Here is a 17372-nt window from a genome sequence, read left to right as displayed (position 1 = left end):
TATACTTAGATAGAAATTTGCATTGCTTTGGTAGACTTTTGTGATTTCACCCAATCCCTGTGAGACGATACTCCTCATCATTATATTACTTGAGCGATTGTGTATACTTGCAGATTATTTGCGTATATTTTATAGTACTCACAACACGCGAACAAGTTTTTGGCACCGTTGTCCGGGGATTGGCAGCCTGAAGTTATTTAGTTTTGCCAGAGCATTTTATTTTGTTTTTGCATTTTTATTTTTGTATAGTTTACTTGATATTTTTGTTTTATTTTTCAGGTTTATTTAGTGTATGCCTAGAAGAAATTCTGAAGAGCCTTTGGAACCAATAGAACCTGAGATTGAAAGACTCTTTAGAAGAAGAAGACGTGCTCAAAGAAATATGTATCAGATTGGAAACCAAGGCATTGGTCAAGATGACAGAAATCAGAATGCCGAGGCATTAAATAATGCTGAACCTGCTATCAGGCCTCGCGTTATTCGAGATCATTAAATCCGATGCTGGATGATCTGAATCCTGGGATTGTGGCACCCAAAATTTAAGCTGCACATTTCGAGCTGAAACCATTCATGTCCAACATGTTGAATCCATTTGGCAGTTTGGGGGTATGCCAACTGAAGATGCCAGACAACACATTCGTAATTTTCTGGAAGTTGTGTGATTCTTTCCGCCAAGAAGGAGTGCATGAGGATTTTCTGAAATTAAGCTTTTTCCGTATTCATTGCGTGACCGAGCAAGGTCTTGGTTGAGTGGTGTACCAGCCGGTTGATGGAATCATGGGCCGATCTTTGCAAGAGCTTCTTATTGAGGTACAACCCACCGAATATGAATACGCAGCTAAGGAATGAAATATCATCTTTTCGCCAGGGCGACGATGAATCCATGTAAGAGTGTTGGGATCGTTACAAGAGTTTGCTTCGAAAGTGTTCAAATCATGGTTTTCATGATTTGGACTCAAGTAGTCATGTTCTATAATGGAGTCAATGCACCCACGAGGATGTTACTGGATGCCTCGGCAAATGGGACATTACTGGATAAATCACCTACGGAGGCGTTTGCTATCTTGGACAGAATTACTAACAATGATTATCAATTTACTTCCTCAAGACTTGGGAGTGGGAGAGAGCACCTGGAGCATTCGAGTTAGAATCCAAAGATTCGGTGTCCGCTCAACTCTCCGCTATTACTAATATGTTGAAGAACTTACAATGTTCCACTGATGTGAAGGAATGAAAACAACTAGTCTGGCATGTCTGTTATGCCAAGGCAATCATCACGAGAGCGAATGCCCAACCAACCATGAGTCCATCAACTTTATTGGTAATTACAATCGAGGCAGCAACAATCCTTACTCAAACACTTATAATGCTGGATGGCGTCAGCATCCTAATTTTTCATGGGGAAATCAAGGAGCCCACAATGCTAATCAACCTACTAGGCAGCAGAATCACAATGAGCCTCAAAGTTACCAAAATGCTATGCCATGGCATAATGCTAACAAAGGAGCTTCATCTTCAGCAAGCATATTCTTTAGAAGCTACAATTCAAGAATTCATATCTACTATGAAGACAATGCTGCAAGACCATTCTACTTAATTAAGAATCAAGGAGCTTTTACTTCATAGTCAAGGCACCTTACTTCAAGACATAGCTTGTCTGAGAGCTTTGGAAGGTTAAGTTGGTCAGATTGCTACGGCATTGCAAGAGCGTCAGCAAGGACATTTGCCAAGTGATACTGAAGTCACTAAAGGGCCTGGAAAAGAGCACTGCAATGTGTTAACTCTTAGGAGTGGAACACAAATCAATCGACAAATCAAGGATAGTGGGCCACATCATGATTCTAATCCCACTACTGAAGCTGAATTACAAGATGAGTTTCTGAGAAGGACAAGGAGGAGGATTCTGCCAAGGTACCAGATTCTAATGCCAAGGCAAAAGAAAATTCTATGCCTACAGCTAAGGAAGCTAGACCTCCTACCCTTCCCGCAAAGATTGAAGAAGCACAATGTGAAGTTTAGTTCAAGAAGTTCGTAGACATTCTTGATCAGCTCCATATCAATATACCTCTCTTGGAAGCTGTTGAACAGATGCCAATGTATGTCAAATTTCTGAAGGACATCTGTACCAAGAAGAGGAAAGTAGAGACTGTTGCCACGACAACAAATTTTGTTCTTCATTGAGTAAGTTGCCGCCAAAGAGAAATGATCCGGCATCTTCATTATTCCTTGTTCAATTGGAGCTAATTTCGTTGGAAAGGCTTTATGTGATCTTGGTTCAAGTGTCAACTTAATGCCGAAATCGATATTCTTGAAGCTGGCATAGGAGATGCAAGACCCACCTCAGTTATTTACAACTTGCCGACAAATCCCATGTTAAACCTGAAGGGAGAGTCGAGGATGTCATAGTGAGGGTGGACAAGTTTGTGTTTCCAGTCGATTCTTAATTCTGGACTGTGAAGTTGATGCCAAGGCACCAATCATTCTGGGAAGACCTTTCCTAGCCACTGGACGTATATTGATAGACTGTGAAAAAGGTGAACTCACCATGAGAGTGGCTGATCAGTGTGTAACTGTCAATGTTTTTAGAACGCTCAAATATGTTGATGACACTGAAGAATGCCAAGGCATTTCTGAATTGAACTCAGTGATTGAAGAAGAGACTAAACATCTTTACCAGAACAACTTCATTCAGCTAGAAAATGAATATTGGGTGGATGATGAAAGCTTGGAGTCCGACGACTTTCCAATTTGGAGGAGCAATCTAGCTTAGTACAAGTTAGATCAGGTAAATTTTAACCTCTGAATTTTGATGATTCATTTCTCCTAAGCCTTCATTATTGCATGCACCCAATCTAAGCTTAAGACTTTGCCAGGCATCTTAAATATGTTTACTTAGGTAGCGATGAGACTTTACTGGTGATTATTTCCGCTAACCTTACTGCTAACCAAGAGCAAAGTTGTTAAGTGTTTTGATGCAGCATAAGAAAGCAATTGGTTGGACTATGGCCGATTTGAAAGGCATTAGTCCCATGATCTGCATGCACAAGATTCTACTAGAAGATTGCCACGACAATTCAATTGAACCACGAAGAAGACTCAACCCTGTTATGAAGCAAGTGGTGATGAAAGAAATTCTGAAATGGCTTGATGCTGGAGTGATCTACCCTATCTCCAATAGCTCATGGGTGAGCCCCGTCCAATATGTTCCTAAGAAAGGAGGCCGACGGTGGTTACGAATGAGGATAATGAGCTATTACCCACTCGCACTGTGACCGGATGAGGATATGCATGGACTATTGAAAACTCAACAAAGCTACGAAGAATGACCACTTTCCTCTACCTTTCATCGACCAAATGTTGGATCGATTGGCCGGCAAAGCATTCTATTGCTTTTTGGATGGGTACTCGGGGTACAATCAAATTGCCATCGCACCAGAGACTAGGAGAAGACTACATTTACTTGTCCCTATGGCACTTTTGCCTTTAGGAGGATGCCTTTTGGACTCTGTAATGCCCCGGCAACGTTTCAGCGCTGTATGCAAGCTATATTTTCAGATATGGTTGAGGATTTTCTGGAGATCTTCATGGACGATTTTCTATTTGTGGGGACGATTTTGAACGATGCCTCGACAATTTAGCAAAAGTTCTCAAAAGATGCGGGAGGCTGAGTTGGTCTTAAACTGGAAAATGTCACTTCATGGTGACTGAAGGCATTGTATTAGGCCACAAAATTTCACACAAGGGTATTGAGGTAGACAAGGCGAAAATTGAAGTGATTGAAAAGTTGACACCACCAACTTCGGTCAAGGGAATAAGAAGTTTTCTTGGACATGCTGGATTTTATAGAAGATTTATCAAAGACTTCTCCAAGATTTCTAAGCCCTTGTGCACATTGCTTCAACAAAACCAACCCTTTGTGTTTGACGAATTATGCCTCGGCGCATTTACTGAGCTGAAACGACAACTGATCTCGGCACCCATTGTAGTCCCTCCCGACTGGACATCACCATTTGAGCTGATGTGTGATGCAAGCGACTATGCCGTAGGAGCTGTTTTGGGGCAACGCCGAGGTAAAATTTTCATGTTATTTATTACTCTAGCCGCACTTTAAATGAAGCACAATTGAACTACACCACCACTGAGAAAGAATTACTTGCCGTGGTATTTGCTTTTGATAAATTTAGACCTTACCTAATAGGCACTAAAGTTATTGTTCACACTGATCATTCGGCTATAAAATACTTAGTGAACAAAAAGGATGCCAAGCCTAGACCTATTAGGTGGATCTTACTTTTGCAAGAATTTAACTTAGAGTGGTAGATAGAAAAAGAACTGAAAATCAAGTTGTTGATCACTTATCTAGGCTAGAGAACAGTTCTGAATGCCATGACACTGTAGATATCCAAGAGGAATTTCCTGATGAGAAAATTTTATATGCCGCGGCAATCCCGTGGTATGCTGACCTTGTTAATTTTCTTGTTAGTGGAATTGTGCCTTTGATTTGAATAGTCAGGCTAAAAAGAAGTTCAAGCACGATGCAAGGCACTATTTTTGGGATGAGCCATATCTGTTCAAACATTGTGCCGATCAGCTCATTAGACGATGTGTACCTGAAGAGGAGCAAATTAATATTTTGTACCATTGTCATTCGGCCCCAAGTGGAGGCCATTTTGGTGGAGCAAGGACTGCTGCTAAGGTCCTGCAATCAGCCTTTTACTGGCCAACTTTGTTTAGAGATGCCCAAGCATTTTACAAAGGATGTGATCGATGCCAACGGACTGGAAACATCTCCAGACGACATGAGATGCTGCTACAAAATATTTTGGAGATAGAGCTGTTTGATGTATGGGGCATCGACTTCATGAGACCTTCCCATCTTCTGAAGGAAAATTATATATATTGCTTGCTGTGGATTATGTGTCAAAGTGGGTGGAAGCAATAGCAACATCAAGGAATGACTCCAAGACCGTACTCAAGTTTTTGCATAAGTATATTCTCACTCGGTTTAAAGTACCTCGTGCTATCATCAGTGATGAAGGAACCCATTTTGATAACAAGTTGATTGCCAAGGCATTGCTGAGATATGGAGTTCGACATAAGATTGCCACGGCATATCATCCGCAGACAAATGGCCAAGCTGAAATATCTAATCGAGAGATCAAGCATATTTTAGAGAAAGTGGTGAACCCAAAGCGAACGGATTGGTCGCCAAAGTTGGATGAAGCACTTTGGGCGTATAGAACAGCATTCAAAACTCCTTTGGGGATGTCACCCTTCAAGTTAGTGTATGGTAAAGCTTGTCATCTCCCGGTTGAGCTTGAACATAAAGCTTATTGGGCTATCAAGCGATTGAATTTCGATGCTCAACTAGCTTGGGAGCAGAGATTATTAGAACTTAATGAAATGGAAGAGTTTAGAGCACAAGCATATGAGAATGCTCGAATATACAAGGAGAAAACCAAGAAGTGGCATGACCAAAAACTGATGCCACGGCATTTTCGTGTGGGGCAACAAGTCTTTCTTTACAACTCCAGACTTAAACTCTTTCCTGGGAAGCTAAAATCTTGATGGTTAGGGCCATTTGAGGTGCATTATGTCTATCCCCATGGAGCTGTTGACATCAAGAGAATAGACAATGGGAATATCTTCAAGGTCAATGGCCAGCGTCTGAAAGCCTACAATGGAATTCCACCACCGCACAACAAGGACGTGTTACGGCTGCACGATACTGAAGCGTGCCCAGAGGAGAACCAAAATTCGATGCCTCGGCATTGAATTTGTGTCTGTGCATAAATAAAATTTAACATTCAAGTTTTTTCTTTAGTTTTATTTTATTTTATTTTGTAATTAATTTTTGATCTGATTTGTAGGGACCACATTGCTGCAAACCGTACAAGGAGCGGTTACCAAAGGGAGGAAAGGACAAAGCATTAATTGGAGAGATATTCTTTTGATTTGTTTCTTTTTAATTTAATTTCTGACATTTCTTTTCTCTTTCCACAGTTTTTATCCCATCACATCATTGCTTTTTGGCAGTTTTTCCTTCCCCATACACGCACAACCCCCACCCACTAATTTCTCTCTTAACCGTCCTATCACCCCTTTTCCCTCCTAAATTTTTACTTTTTCTTTTGTCTTTCATTATTAATTTTTCTCTTTCATTTTAACTTTTACCTTTTCTCTTTCTTTCATTCATTTCTTTCTTTGTTATTTCTCCATAGCCGAAATACATCCAAGTTTTTAAAGCTTTCAAAAGCTTCTTCCTTTTTCATTTTTCTTACTTCAAAAACACTGAAAATGGTGCGCTCAAGACCAGCTCCAACCGACACGACCGCTTGGCAACAGTTTGAGAACGATGAGGCTAAGGCTCGGTTCCAAAACTTCAAGAACCGAAACTCTTTTTTGAGTTAGGATTTATTTTTACCGAGGAAACCGATGGTGGTTTTGGACCCGATGTTATGGACATCGTGACGCCACTCAAATGGCAGAAGTTTGCCCGTCATCCTGGTTCGGTGAACGCCTCATTAGTTAAGGAGTTCTATGCGAACATTTTCAAGCCCAATCAACACTCCATCTTCGTTCGAGGTAAGCAAATCCGTTTTACATCCACTGCTATTAATCGTTATTTTCATTTGCAGGATGTTGTGGATAACCATGCCATGTTCGAAGAGGAAGCAGATAGCAACACATACGATGGGATCTTGGAGGACCTTTGTTTCGAAAACACTGAGTGGAATGGTCTCCAGACGAGCCGATACTCGGTCAACCGGGAACATCTTCAGCCGCACGCAAAGCTATGGAATCACTTTCTCAAACATAAATTAATGCCCACCTCCCACACAATACGGTATCACTTTCACGCTTATTGCTTTTACATTCTATAATGGTATCCCGTTCGATCGTTGTGGGTCGTATCATTATTCAGCAAGTTCACGACTGTTTGGGTAAAAGGCAAGTGCTTTGGTGTTTCCTAATTTAATTACCGCTTTATGTCGTAAGAAAAGGTTGAGGAAAATGCTTTTGATGAAATTTTACCTGGATTATCGGGCATCACTAGGGCTAGACTTCCACTGTTGTTGGGAATTGAAAATCCCAAGTCTAATGACCCTGTTCATGAGCAATCTGCAGGTGCTACAGAATCGAATGCCGAGGCAAGGTTACTTGCTCTCGAGGAAGCTGTGACGCAGACTCAAGCTCAACTGCATGCTTTACACGGTGACATCCGTAACTTCTTTGGATATGTGAAGCTAGAGATGCTGTGGTGGAATCATTCTTTCAAGAAATCATTCCCCACGGACAACGGAATTTTCCTGGATTCCCAGACGAAATTCTGTCGGCATTTAATGCCGAGGCATCTCCAGAGCCTGAGCACGATACACTTGATCCTCCTGCTGATGACCCTACTCCTGATACACACCGGTCCAAGACTCCTGAATATCTGCCCACTGTCCCTGTCGAAGAAACACCCAGCCCCATCCCAGCACCCAATCCTTCTCATGCATAACGTAGTGGTCGCCGCACCAAGACCACGGCTGGACGCATTGCGCACTATTACTCCAATTCTTCCGAGTCCAGCCCAGCACCTATCCGAAAGCGCACCCGACGAGGAGCTGCTAGCACCTCCAAAGCACCACCATCACGTAAACATTGAGGTACCTCTTTTGCATCCATTTTCATTTAGTTGCATTTCATTGCATAACATATAGTTTATAGATAATTTAGTTCTCTTTAAGCATTGAGGACAATGCTTCCCTTAAGTTTGGGGGAGGTATTGTTCTTGGTAGGGCATATGAATGATAGCATTAGCATAGTATTATACCATGGCATCAGTAAATGGTAGGACAGTTAGATAAAATGTTTTGAGGATACCCGATGATGATAATTTTGTTAGGCTAGAATCTGAATGTAAATGACTGTTGAGAATGATAGAACTCACTCTAGGGCTTGATGCTTGGTGAAAAATATTTACACGATTTGTATGTTCTCTATACTTAGAAAATTTAGGAATTTTTTATGAAGGAACTTTAGTTAGTCTTGGCATTGAAATATAGTATGGTGTTTAAAAGGAAAATCAAAAACAAACTCCCTTAGAAATGAAACTGTGAATAAATGCTTAAGCATAGCTGTAGAGGGACACTCTTCTTTGCCGTGGCATTTCCTGGAACTTTCTTTAATAAATGGAAGCCTCGTGCATATGAGTGAATGAAAGAAGTCACGAGATGACTCTACTTAACTAGCTCGGGGATGGAAGGTATGCTCCCTTTCATCTAGAGTGTGGGAGAGTAGGTGTGATGAGCTGACTCCCTTCGTAACAGCATCAAAAAAAAGGGAGTAAAAATGTGCTTAATGATAAGTAAATGCCTTGACAAAACTAGGGGACTTGATTAGAAATTGTCTAAATTCGCTAATTATAGATTGGATACAATCACGCACACACGCTACCACAAAGGATTTTGACCTAGAGAAAAGTACTTGAATTCTTGATAAGTCTAGCATGTTGAAGCCTATCGTTCTGAGGGTTGAAATTCAATTTTTTCCTACTGTCTTACTATCGAACTTTGCCATGACATTATGCTTATGTAACTGCTATCCATTGCTTGAGGACAAGCAATAGCTTAAGTTTGGGGGTGTGTTAACTTCCTAAAAAGGCTACTTTTAAAGCCTTTTTCACTTAAGTTATTGTTTGTTTAAAAGCTCATTTTAGTCATTTTAGGATCATATAGTTGCATTTGTGGTGGTTGTACTATTTTATTTCTCAATGGTGCTGTTTGAGGGAAAGGTGCAGTTTGTCTATGGTGTGCAGGGAATAGCAAGGAAAATGATTCTTTGGGAAGTAATGACGCGGCATCACACGTTGCTAAAGCAGATTGAAATGCCTTGGCATTTCTGGCGCAGAAAAAGACAAAAAGATATTTCTGCATAAGGACAGCTGGCACTGGACAGCTGTCTCTGCACGTGAAGGACTGCTGTAACCGCCTGCCAGAGCTGCCAATGTACCACTGCCACTTGGAGGATAAGATTCATGCACAAAATATGATTCTAGGGGTATGAGGGGTATTTTGCACCCAACAAACTCATCATTACCCCTAGATATTTTATTTATTATATATGACACCTCATGGGAGAGAGAAAAAAAGGAGAGGGAGCACACGCATAGAGCAGAAAAATCAGATTTTTATTTTCTCTTTTTCCTTTCTTCTTCCTTAGAATATTCCTCCATTGATAAAGCTCCAAGGAGTGGCAAGCTAGGCGCCGAAAGGAGCTAGCGAGCTAGGTGGTTCGTGGTGGCCGAGAGGAGACCTCCGGTGGTGCATCGAAGGCTTCTTCTCACTTCCCTTTTTACTGCTATTTCTTTATATTATTTTGTGGGTTGTTGGAACGAATTTTCATGACTTTGTGTTTGGATATTTCGAACCCCACCATGAACTAACTTATTTGGTGGTGGTTGGTTGAATGGTTGTTTAAACTTTATTTTTAATGGTATATTTAAGTTTATTTTGGTTCTTTATTTGCTTTGCTTATGAATGCTTCACCATCTAGGCTTGTAAGAGGCATGGAAATGTCCATCTCTTAGATGAAGGTTAGGTATTCAGAAGAATCCTAAACTAAAAATACTTGTAAGTATCCGGAAGAAACGCAAGATAAGATCCTCATAAGCAATGGGTTATGGTATTTTCAAGGGGCTTTGAACCGGCCTAGGAATATTATAACTTAATCCCTTAGATCTCGGAAGAGACTAGGATAGGATTTCAACGACTAAAAGGGTGTCTTCACCAATAGGGTAGGCTGTCCAACATCGTTGAGTGAGAGCAGATGCCTTGGCATCCTATTCTGTTAGGTTCTTTTGAACACCTTAGGAAAGCCCTGTCGAGTAAGTAAAGACAAGATAGCTTAAATATACTTGAGAAATAAGTTTAGCAACCTTAGACCAATCCTTACCATTCATTTCATTGGAAGCTTGTCACGTGATGATTATTTTCTTCTTATTTTATTATCTTTTTATTTACTTTTTACCATTTCTCATTGCCTTGACATTTCACCATACTCAACATTAAACATCCATCATTGCCACTGCATTTCCATTTGCTACACCATCACACCATCAATCCGCATCCACCAGCATACACATATCCATTGCCGTGACATTTGTATATATCAAGACTAACTATACTTAGATAGAATATTGCATTGCTTTGGTTAGACTTTTGTGATTTCACCCAATCCCTGTGGAGACGATACTCACTCATCATTATATTACTTGAGCGATTGTGTATACTTGCACATTATTTGCGTATATTTTATAGTACTCACAACACGCGAACACCTACCTACTTGAAGGAGTTCAAAGGTCAAGACTCTCCATCCACCCTCATGATTATTCAAAGGAACACAAAGAAGGAGTGCAAAGAACATATACCTATTCGGATAAACAACATGGAAATGAAGTCCACAAGAAAGCAAAACTTAATTCCAAAGAATGGTGTTTGTACAAAACAATAATGAAGAAGTACCCAGCTAAAAGGAAGTCGAGATTGTTTTCTTTTGTAGCAAGCGTCGATTTGGGGACAAATCACAATAAAGAGGGAGGGAATGATGTGATCCCAATCAGCCCTAACTTTGGTCTTGATCTGATTAAATCATTGAAGTTCACCAAGGCTGATTCAAAGAGAGTTCTACCTTACTTCATCCTATACCTTCTCATTTCTGCACTATATTTCATCATATGTTTGTATTTACCTCTTAGGTTATGCTTATCATATAATATCATTCATTACATGAATTTGCATGAGTTTTATTAGTTGCATGACATTCATTTCATTTAATAAGTATGTTATTCATTAAAGCATGCATTGCATTTAAGCATGTATTTCATTTAGGCAAGTAGTTCATTTATGCATCTAGTTATTTAATAAACTACTTCATTCATGCATTTAGTTCATTGAATAAAGTTAGTTCATTGAATAATGTTATTTCATTAATCAAACTAATTCTTATCATCCCATGCATATTTACATGTTATGATTGAATAAAGTTTATCTTTGTATTTAGGTGCAAGAGGGAAGCTGAACAATCTTAACCGATGCAAGAATATCATTCAGAATGTATTCTAATTCTGGATGTGATACATACATTTTTGGGTTCAGAAACCAATTGTAAATTATTCCTCTATCTCTTATCTTTCCAACTCCTTTTGAATCACCACAATCCGATATCGGGAGCTTGAGATATGATCGAATTACCAAAGAAAGTGCAAGCTGGAATTTTCATTACGGGAATTTCATGCATGGATTATTTGGATGAGTTTGACCCAAGGAAGAGTCCTTTCATCTTCTACCAAGATACAAGCAATTGAAGGCTATCTTAATGCTTATATTCAAAGCAATTCAAGGATTAATTCTTTTCATCTTTTCAAGGCTGTTCATATTCTTGGAGAGACAATGATTTCAATCCTTCATAATTCACCTATTCAAGTCTTATTTATCATTCTTTGAAGGCTATTCACATGTTACCAAGGAACAAGCAATGAAGGCTGATTTTATTTCATTTAATCATAAAATTAAGTGATAAAATCAGCAAGGAATTTGAAGAGACAAGCTGATTTGGACATGAGGATGTCCACATTCATCCTATGACTTCAGTTAACCTCTTTTCTTCCATTTGCAAGCAAAGCAAGGTAGCCCAAGAGTCACCCCTCCTTCTTGGACGAAATTAAGGCCATATTCAGCTTCAAATTATCTATATTCATCCCCAAAATGATCTAGAATATTCATCCAACTTTGAACATAAGAAGACAAAGCATTCAAGTGCATTTTATTGCTAAATTGATGAGAATGTTATCATCTTTTGAGTCTTTTCATATGCTTCTTAGAAATACTATAAATAGGCACCTTTGGGATCATTTGTAGACACACAATTTGATTTATGAAAATACTTTGAAAGATTGCTTTCATTTTAGTTCTTGGATTAGAACTCTATCGGTTTTTTGTCGGTCTTGAAGCCTTCATCCATTTCATCTTGTTATGGCGTTGGTTCCTAGCTCTACTATAGCTAATGGGTCACGTTCCACCCTCTATCACTTCGATTCCATCTTTATTATATTGTTGGTTCCTAACTCATATATAGTTAGAGGGTCACAATCCATCCTTTGAATTACTATCATTCTCCACGCCAACCACAAACATCCTTCACCATTTTCGTTACATCCATTCAACTACTATCACCACCACACTTCTTTCATTTACAATCCACTTCAACTTCATTCTATCATTTCCATTACTTTCATACACATATTTATATATACATATCGTATAACGTTGTTTGTGCATTTTCAGTCTTCAATCAAAGCACTGCGAAGTTCTTACTAGAATCACGATCGGGCAACATCATATATGACTCAGAACACATAACTGAGATCATATCACTTATTCTGTTTATAATTATGATAAACGTAAATTACATTGCATAATGAAATAAAAATGCTAATTACATTGTTTTTTAGGCTACCCAACAACATGAAACACTACTAAAAGATCAACAAGATACACTCAGCTTGCATTGGAAACCCATTAAGTACACTCTATTAGTATCAGAAGCTGACATTGACATGAACGAATTCGAACCCCTTGAATTAATCCCAGTCTTAAGCAGCTCCATAGCATTGAGATGTGTTGAAGTTGAGGAAGAAATAGAGTTTTTAGGGTTACTTTTATCACAAGTGATACCATATGGGCACCTTAACAAACTTTACTAAGCTATTGTAGTCATCGGTGGGTGGTGGTTAAGCTAAGTTAAGGTCTTGACTTTATGGATCTTAGGGTTTTGAGGAGCAGATGGGGCATGGATCGAGAGAGCGAGTGAAGCAGACGTCTTCCCGAATTTTTAAAGCAAGTAAACAATGAGAAAACACGAGGAAAAAGTAAGGGAAACCAACAAACTAAAGCTAATTAACTTTGAGAAACTCAACCCATAATTAATTCGGTTATAATTTAAAAATATTTCGTGATGACAGTCTTGATTATAACTAAAATCATTATTAATTATGTAATTTTTTAGAATATAAATATAACATTTTATGTTAAAATCCACTATAATATAACTTTTCCTTTTGTAAATAAAATTATTATTAATTACATAACTTCATTGATTAGACAAGATAGAGTTTTAAGTTAAAATCCGTTGTAAATTAATCCTAAATTACACTGTCATATGACATTTTTTCTTTTATTTTTCTTCTCTTCTCCACTCTTGATGCCCAGTAGAAAAAGCTTAACCTGCCAATCATCCCCACCACAACCATTGGCTCCTTCCCTCAAACCTTGGAAATGAGGAGAGCTCGTCGTGAATTCAAGGCTAAGACGTGAGTTATCTGGAAAGTTTCCTCTCTATCTTCAGGTGACTTTACCTAAAAATCACCCTAAAATTGAAATAATACCTATTGATCACTATTTTTTTTTAATTTTACCGATCTAACATCTTGTTTTAATAAAATTGTATAAAGGTGCGTTTTAGGAAACGAATTTTCTAGAAATTTTTATGATGTGACGTTACATTTGAAAAGCTCTTTTTAGTGGACGTACTTTCCACTAAAAATAAATTTATAATTTAACACACCAAAAGAATGTTATAGTTTTAATTTTACTATTATAAATTTCTAGATTTAGTATTTTACTTTTAATTATTATATAATTTAAAAGTAAAAGGTTAACCGAGTGACAACGAATTTATATAGAGAATATGCATTTTATTGTACTTAAACATACTATTTTATTTTATTTGTGAGTGACATAATTCTTTTATTGATATCCGATTAAAAAAACAAAAATTATGTGAAAATCTACTTTACATTTTCTATTTTTTTAATATTAGTTTTATATTCGTATTTGACGGGTTGGGTCAGTTTTGGATGGAGGGTTTAGGGTTCTTTAATTATAATTAAATTAAGGTTTTAATATATCCTACGTCTGATCCGACCCAACCCAAAAATATATATCCTCAATCCGACTCTAACTCGACCTGGTTTTTTAGAGTATAAATCTGACTCGACCCTATATAAATTAAGGATTTAATTAAAAATAATAATTGTATAACGAAATTACATTATTATCCTCAGGTCAGGCCATGTCAGAGTTTTTTCACCCTCCACCCGAATCTGAATTTTTTAAAAAATCTAATCCGATTGGGTTGAGAGACCCGTCGAATGCGGGTGAAATTACCATCCCTATAAAACTAATCTTCAAAATATAGAAAATGTAAAGTAGATTTTCACGTATTTTTTGTTTTTTTAATCAAATATCAATAAAAGAATTATGTTTCTCGCAAATAAAAGAAAATAATATGTTTAAGTACAATAAAAATGCATATTCTCTATACAAAGTCGTTGTCCCCAGGTTAACCTTTTATTTTTAAATTATATTGATAATTAAAAGTAAAATACTAAATCTAGAAATTTATAATGGTAAGACTAAAACTATAGCGTTCCTTTGGTGTGTTAAATTATAAATTTATATTTAGTGGAAAGCGCGTCTCTTAAAAAGAGATTTTTAGGTGTAGCGTTACATCGTCAAAATCCCTGGATAGTTCATTTCCTAAAACGCGTTTTTATATAAGAAAGAGTGGTAGATCGATAAAATTTAAAAAACGGTGACCGATCATATTATTTTAATTTTAGAGTGATTTTTGGATAAAATCCCCTTATCCTTATTGTAAAATGTCAATCGGAACCATCTTTTAACTAGTGCTCTCTCCCTTCAGGATCTCCAGGGATGATTACGTTAAAGACACCGAGGAGGAAATTAAGAAGGTTGTCGACCTTCAGGAAGAGCTTGACATTGATGTCTTGGTTCATGGAGAACCCGAGGTGAGTATACCTTTTTGTTTTGTTATCTTGAAGTGAAGGAGATATGCCCATGTCTAGTTCTTAGCAACATATAATCAACTCCTACTTAAAATCGTGCAGAGAAAAGACATGATCGAGTACTTTGGTGAGCAGTTGTCCGGTTTTGCTTTCACTGTTAACGGACAGGTGCAATCATATGGATCTCGATGTGTGAAGTTACCGATCATCAGTGTTTCTTCTGGGCCTGGACATGAGAGGTACCTGCCAATGACCCAGAATTTTTATAATGTGTTATAGGCCCAAATATTTAAAATATTTGTTATTATGATTTCAATTTTTTCATAATATTTATTATTATGAGTTTTTTTCTTTAATTTTTAATATTAAGTCCCAATTTTTATAATTTATTTTTTTAATATTTTTATAAGTGCCCAATTTTTGGCCGATATCTTATTTTTTCTAAGGTTCAATTTTTCAATATTTATTATCAAGGTCCAATTTTTTTTTTAATATTTGTTATTAGGGGTCGCGTGGTGTCCGATGCTCTCCTGACAGCCCTTGAAAATCCGAAGGATCGAGTATCGTTCGTGTTCGGTTGTACTTATAATCGCATCAGGTCTCCAAGGTGAACAACCTCTTGTCGATGGAACAATATAGACATACTTTTAAAATTTAATTTTTCTAATATTTATATGTTGTTATGAATCTAATTTTTTTAGTATTTTTTATTAGAGGTTCAATTTTTAAATATTTATTATTACGAGTGTACTCTTAAATTTTATTTTTTTAATATTTGTTATTAACAATGCATTTTTAATACTTATTATTAGGGATGGGCATGGGACTCGAATCCGACGGGTTCCGACCCAATCGGGTCGTATTTTTTTTTAAAAAAATTCGGGTTTGGGTTTGGTTGGATAGGCTTTTTTAATGTGATGTTCGGATCGGGTTTAGGGTCAAAAATATCCGACCCAAAAAAATATAATTTTACCTTATATATTTAGAAATAATTAAAATAATACCCCTTTATATATTATTTTTTCAATTAAGTTGTTGTTTTTATTGAATAAAAATATTTTTTTTACTATTTTGAGTCGAGTCGGGTTTTTAAGTTATATATCGGGTCGGGTTCGGATCCGGTTAAAACCTGTTTTAGTCGGATCGGGTTGAGTCTCGGGTGGAGGACTTATTGTTCTCGGGTCGGGTCGGGTTGAACAAAAACTCGACCCGACCCGACCCATGTCCATCCCTATTTATTATTATGAAGCCACCTTAAAATTTATTTTTTTCAACACTTATTATTAAGAAAAATTACTTAAATAGTGGTATACAACCACAACAATGATTAATATGCAATGGTATCAACATCGTCCAAAACTGCGATATCAACAATCGTTATGTTCATAATAATATATGTTATTAAAAATCTGCAACCACAATACTTGCAGTGACTATTATATCATATGTTATGTTCACCATAACGATAAACATAACGTGATTAAAGACACAAATACAAATTATAATTTAAACATTTGATTAGTTACCTAATTTTTTATTTCACCGAGGGCCTTCAAAATCTCACAAACAGACCTGCTGATCATTTTTGGTGATGTTAGCCGCCCCAACCCAATGACTGTTTTCTGGTCACCTACTGCCCGAGGCATGACTGCTCCGCCAATGAAGGGAATGCTTACTGGCCCTGTTACCACCCTCAAAGGGTCATTTGTCAGAAATGATCGGCCAAATGCTATTAGAAATTTAGCATTTCCACGAGCAATTTTTGTTTTCCCGTATGAATTATCTTTTAACATTGTACGGTTTGTGTATTATCCAGATTTGAGACTTGCTACTGGATAGCCTTGGTCAATAAGGACGAAGTGGAGGATCTCGACGGATGCCATTGTTGAAAACGTCGGAGAAGAAAGAGATGAGAGTTGAGAAGAAGTATACAACTACGATTAAACATATATATTAGTTTTTGTTAAGAATATAAGGTTATTAAATTAGTTTGGTGGTTGGGTGTTTAGTATTTGTTCATCAAGTACGTTGTTTTAAGTTTTTGAGCATCAAAATAGTTGCGTCAAAACGACGTCGTTTTGATGAGAGGGAGTCATGTCAACAATGTCACGGAGTGGAGATACCATGTCATCATGTCGTTAAGACATTAACGACAGGGTGGCATAATTGTAGTGAAGTATAAAAATCACTGATAAAATTGACAAAATTAAAAGGTCTGTGATATTTTCAAGTCCGAACTTAAAGGTAAGTGGTATTTGAAGTAGTTTACCCAAAAATATAAGGTAAAAATGTATCAGAGGTCTATGTACTTTTAAAAAAACTAATGTGACCTTCATATTATTATTTTCTTCATTGTGACACTCTAACTCAAAAAATAAACCTAATGTGACCTTTTGACTAATTTTTTTCATCGTTGACTAATACGGTGCTGACGTGACTGTCCCTGGTGTTGATGTGGTAGTCCACGGTGGTTGATGATGTGGTAGATGATATGATTGATGGGTTAAATTTGTAACTC

The sequence above is a fragment of the Hibiscus syriacus genome, unplaced genomic scaffold, assembly GCF_006381635.1.
Source record: "Hibiscus syriacus cultivar Baekdansim isolate YM2019G1 unplaced genomic scaffold, ASM638163v2 tig00111937_pilon, whole genome shotgun sequence".
Lineage (NCBI taxonomy): Eukaryota > Viridiplantae > Streptophyta > Magnoliopsida > Malvales > Malvaceae > Hibiscus > Hibiscus syriacus.
Note: the sequence above shows the minus strand (reverse complement) of the source record.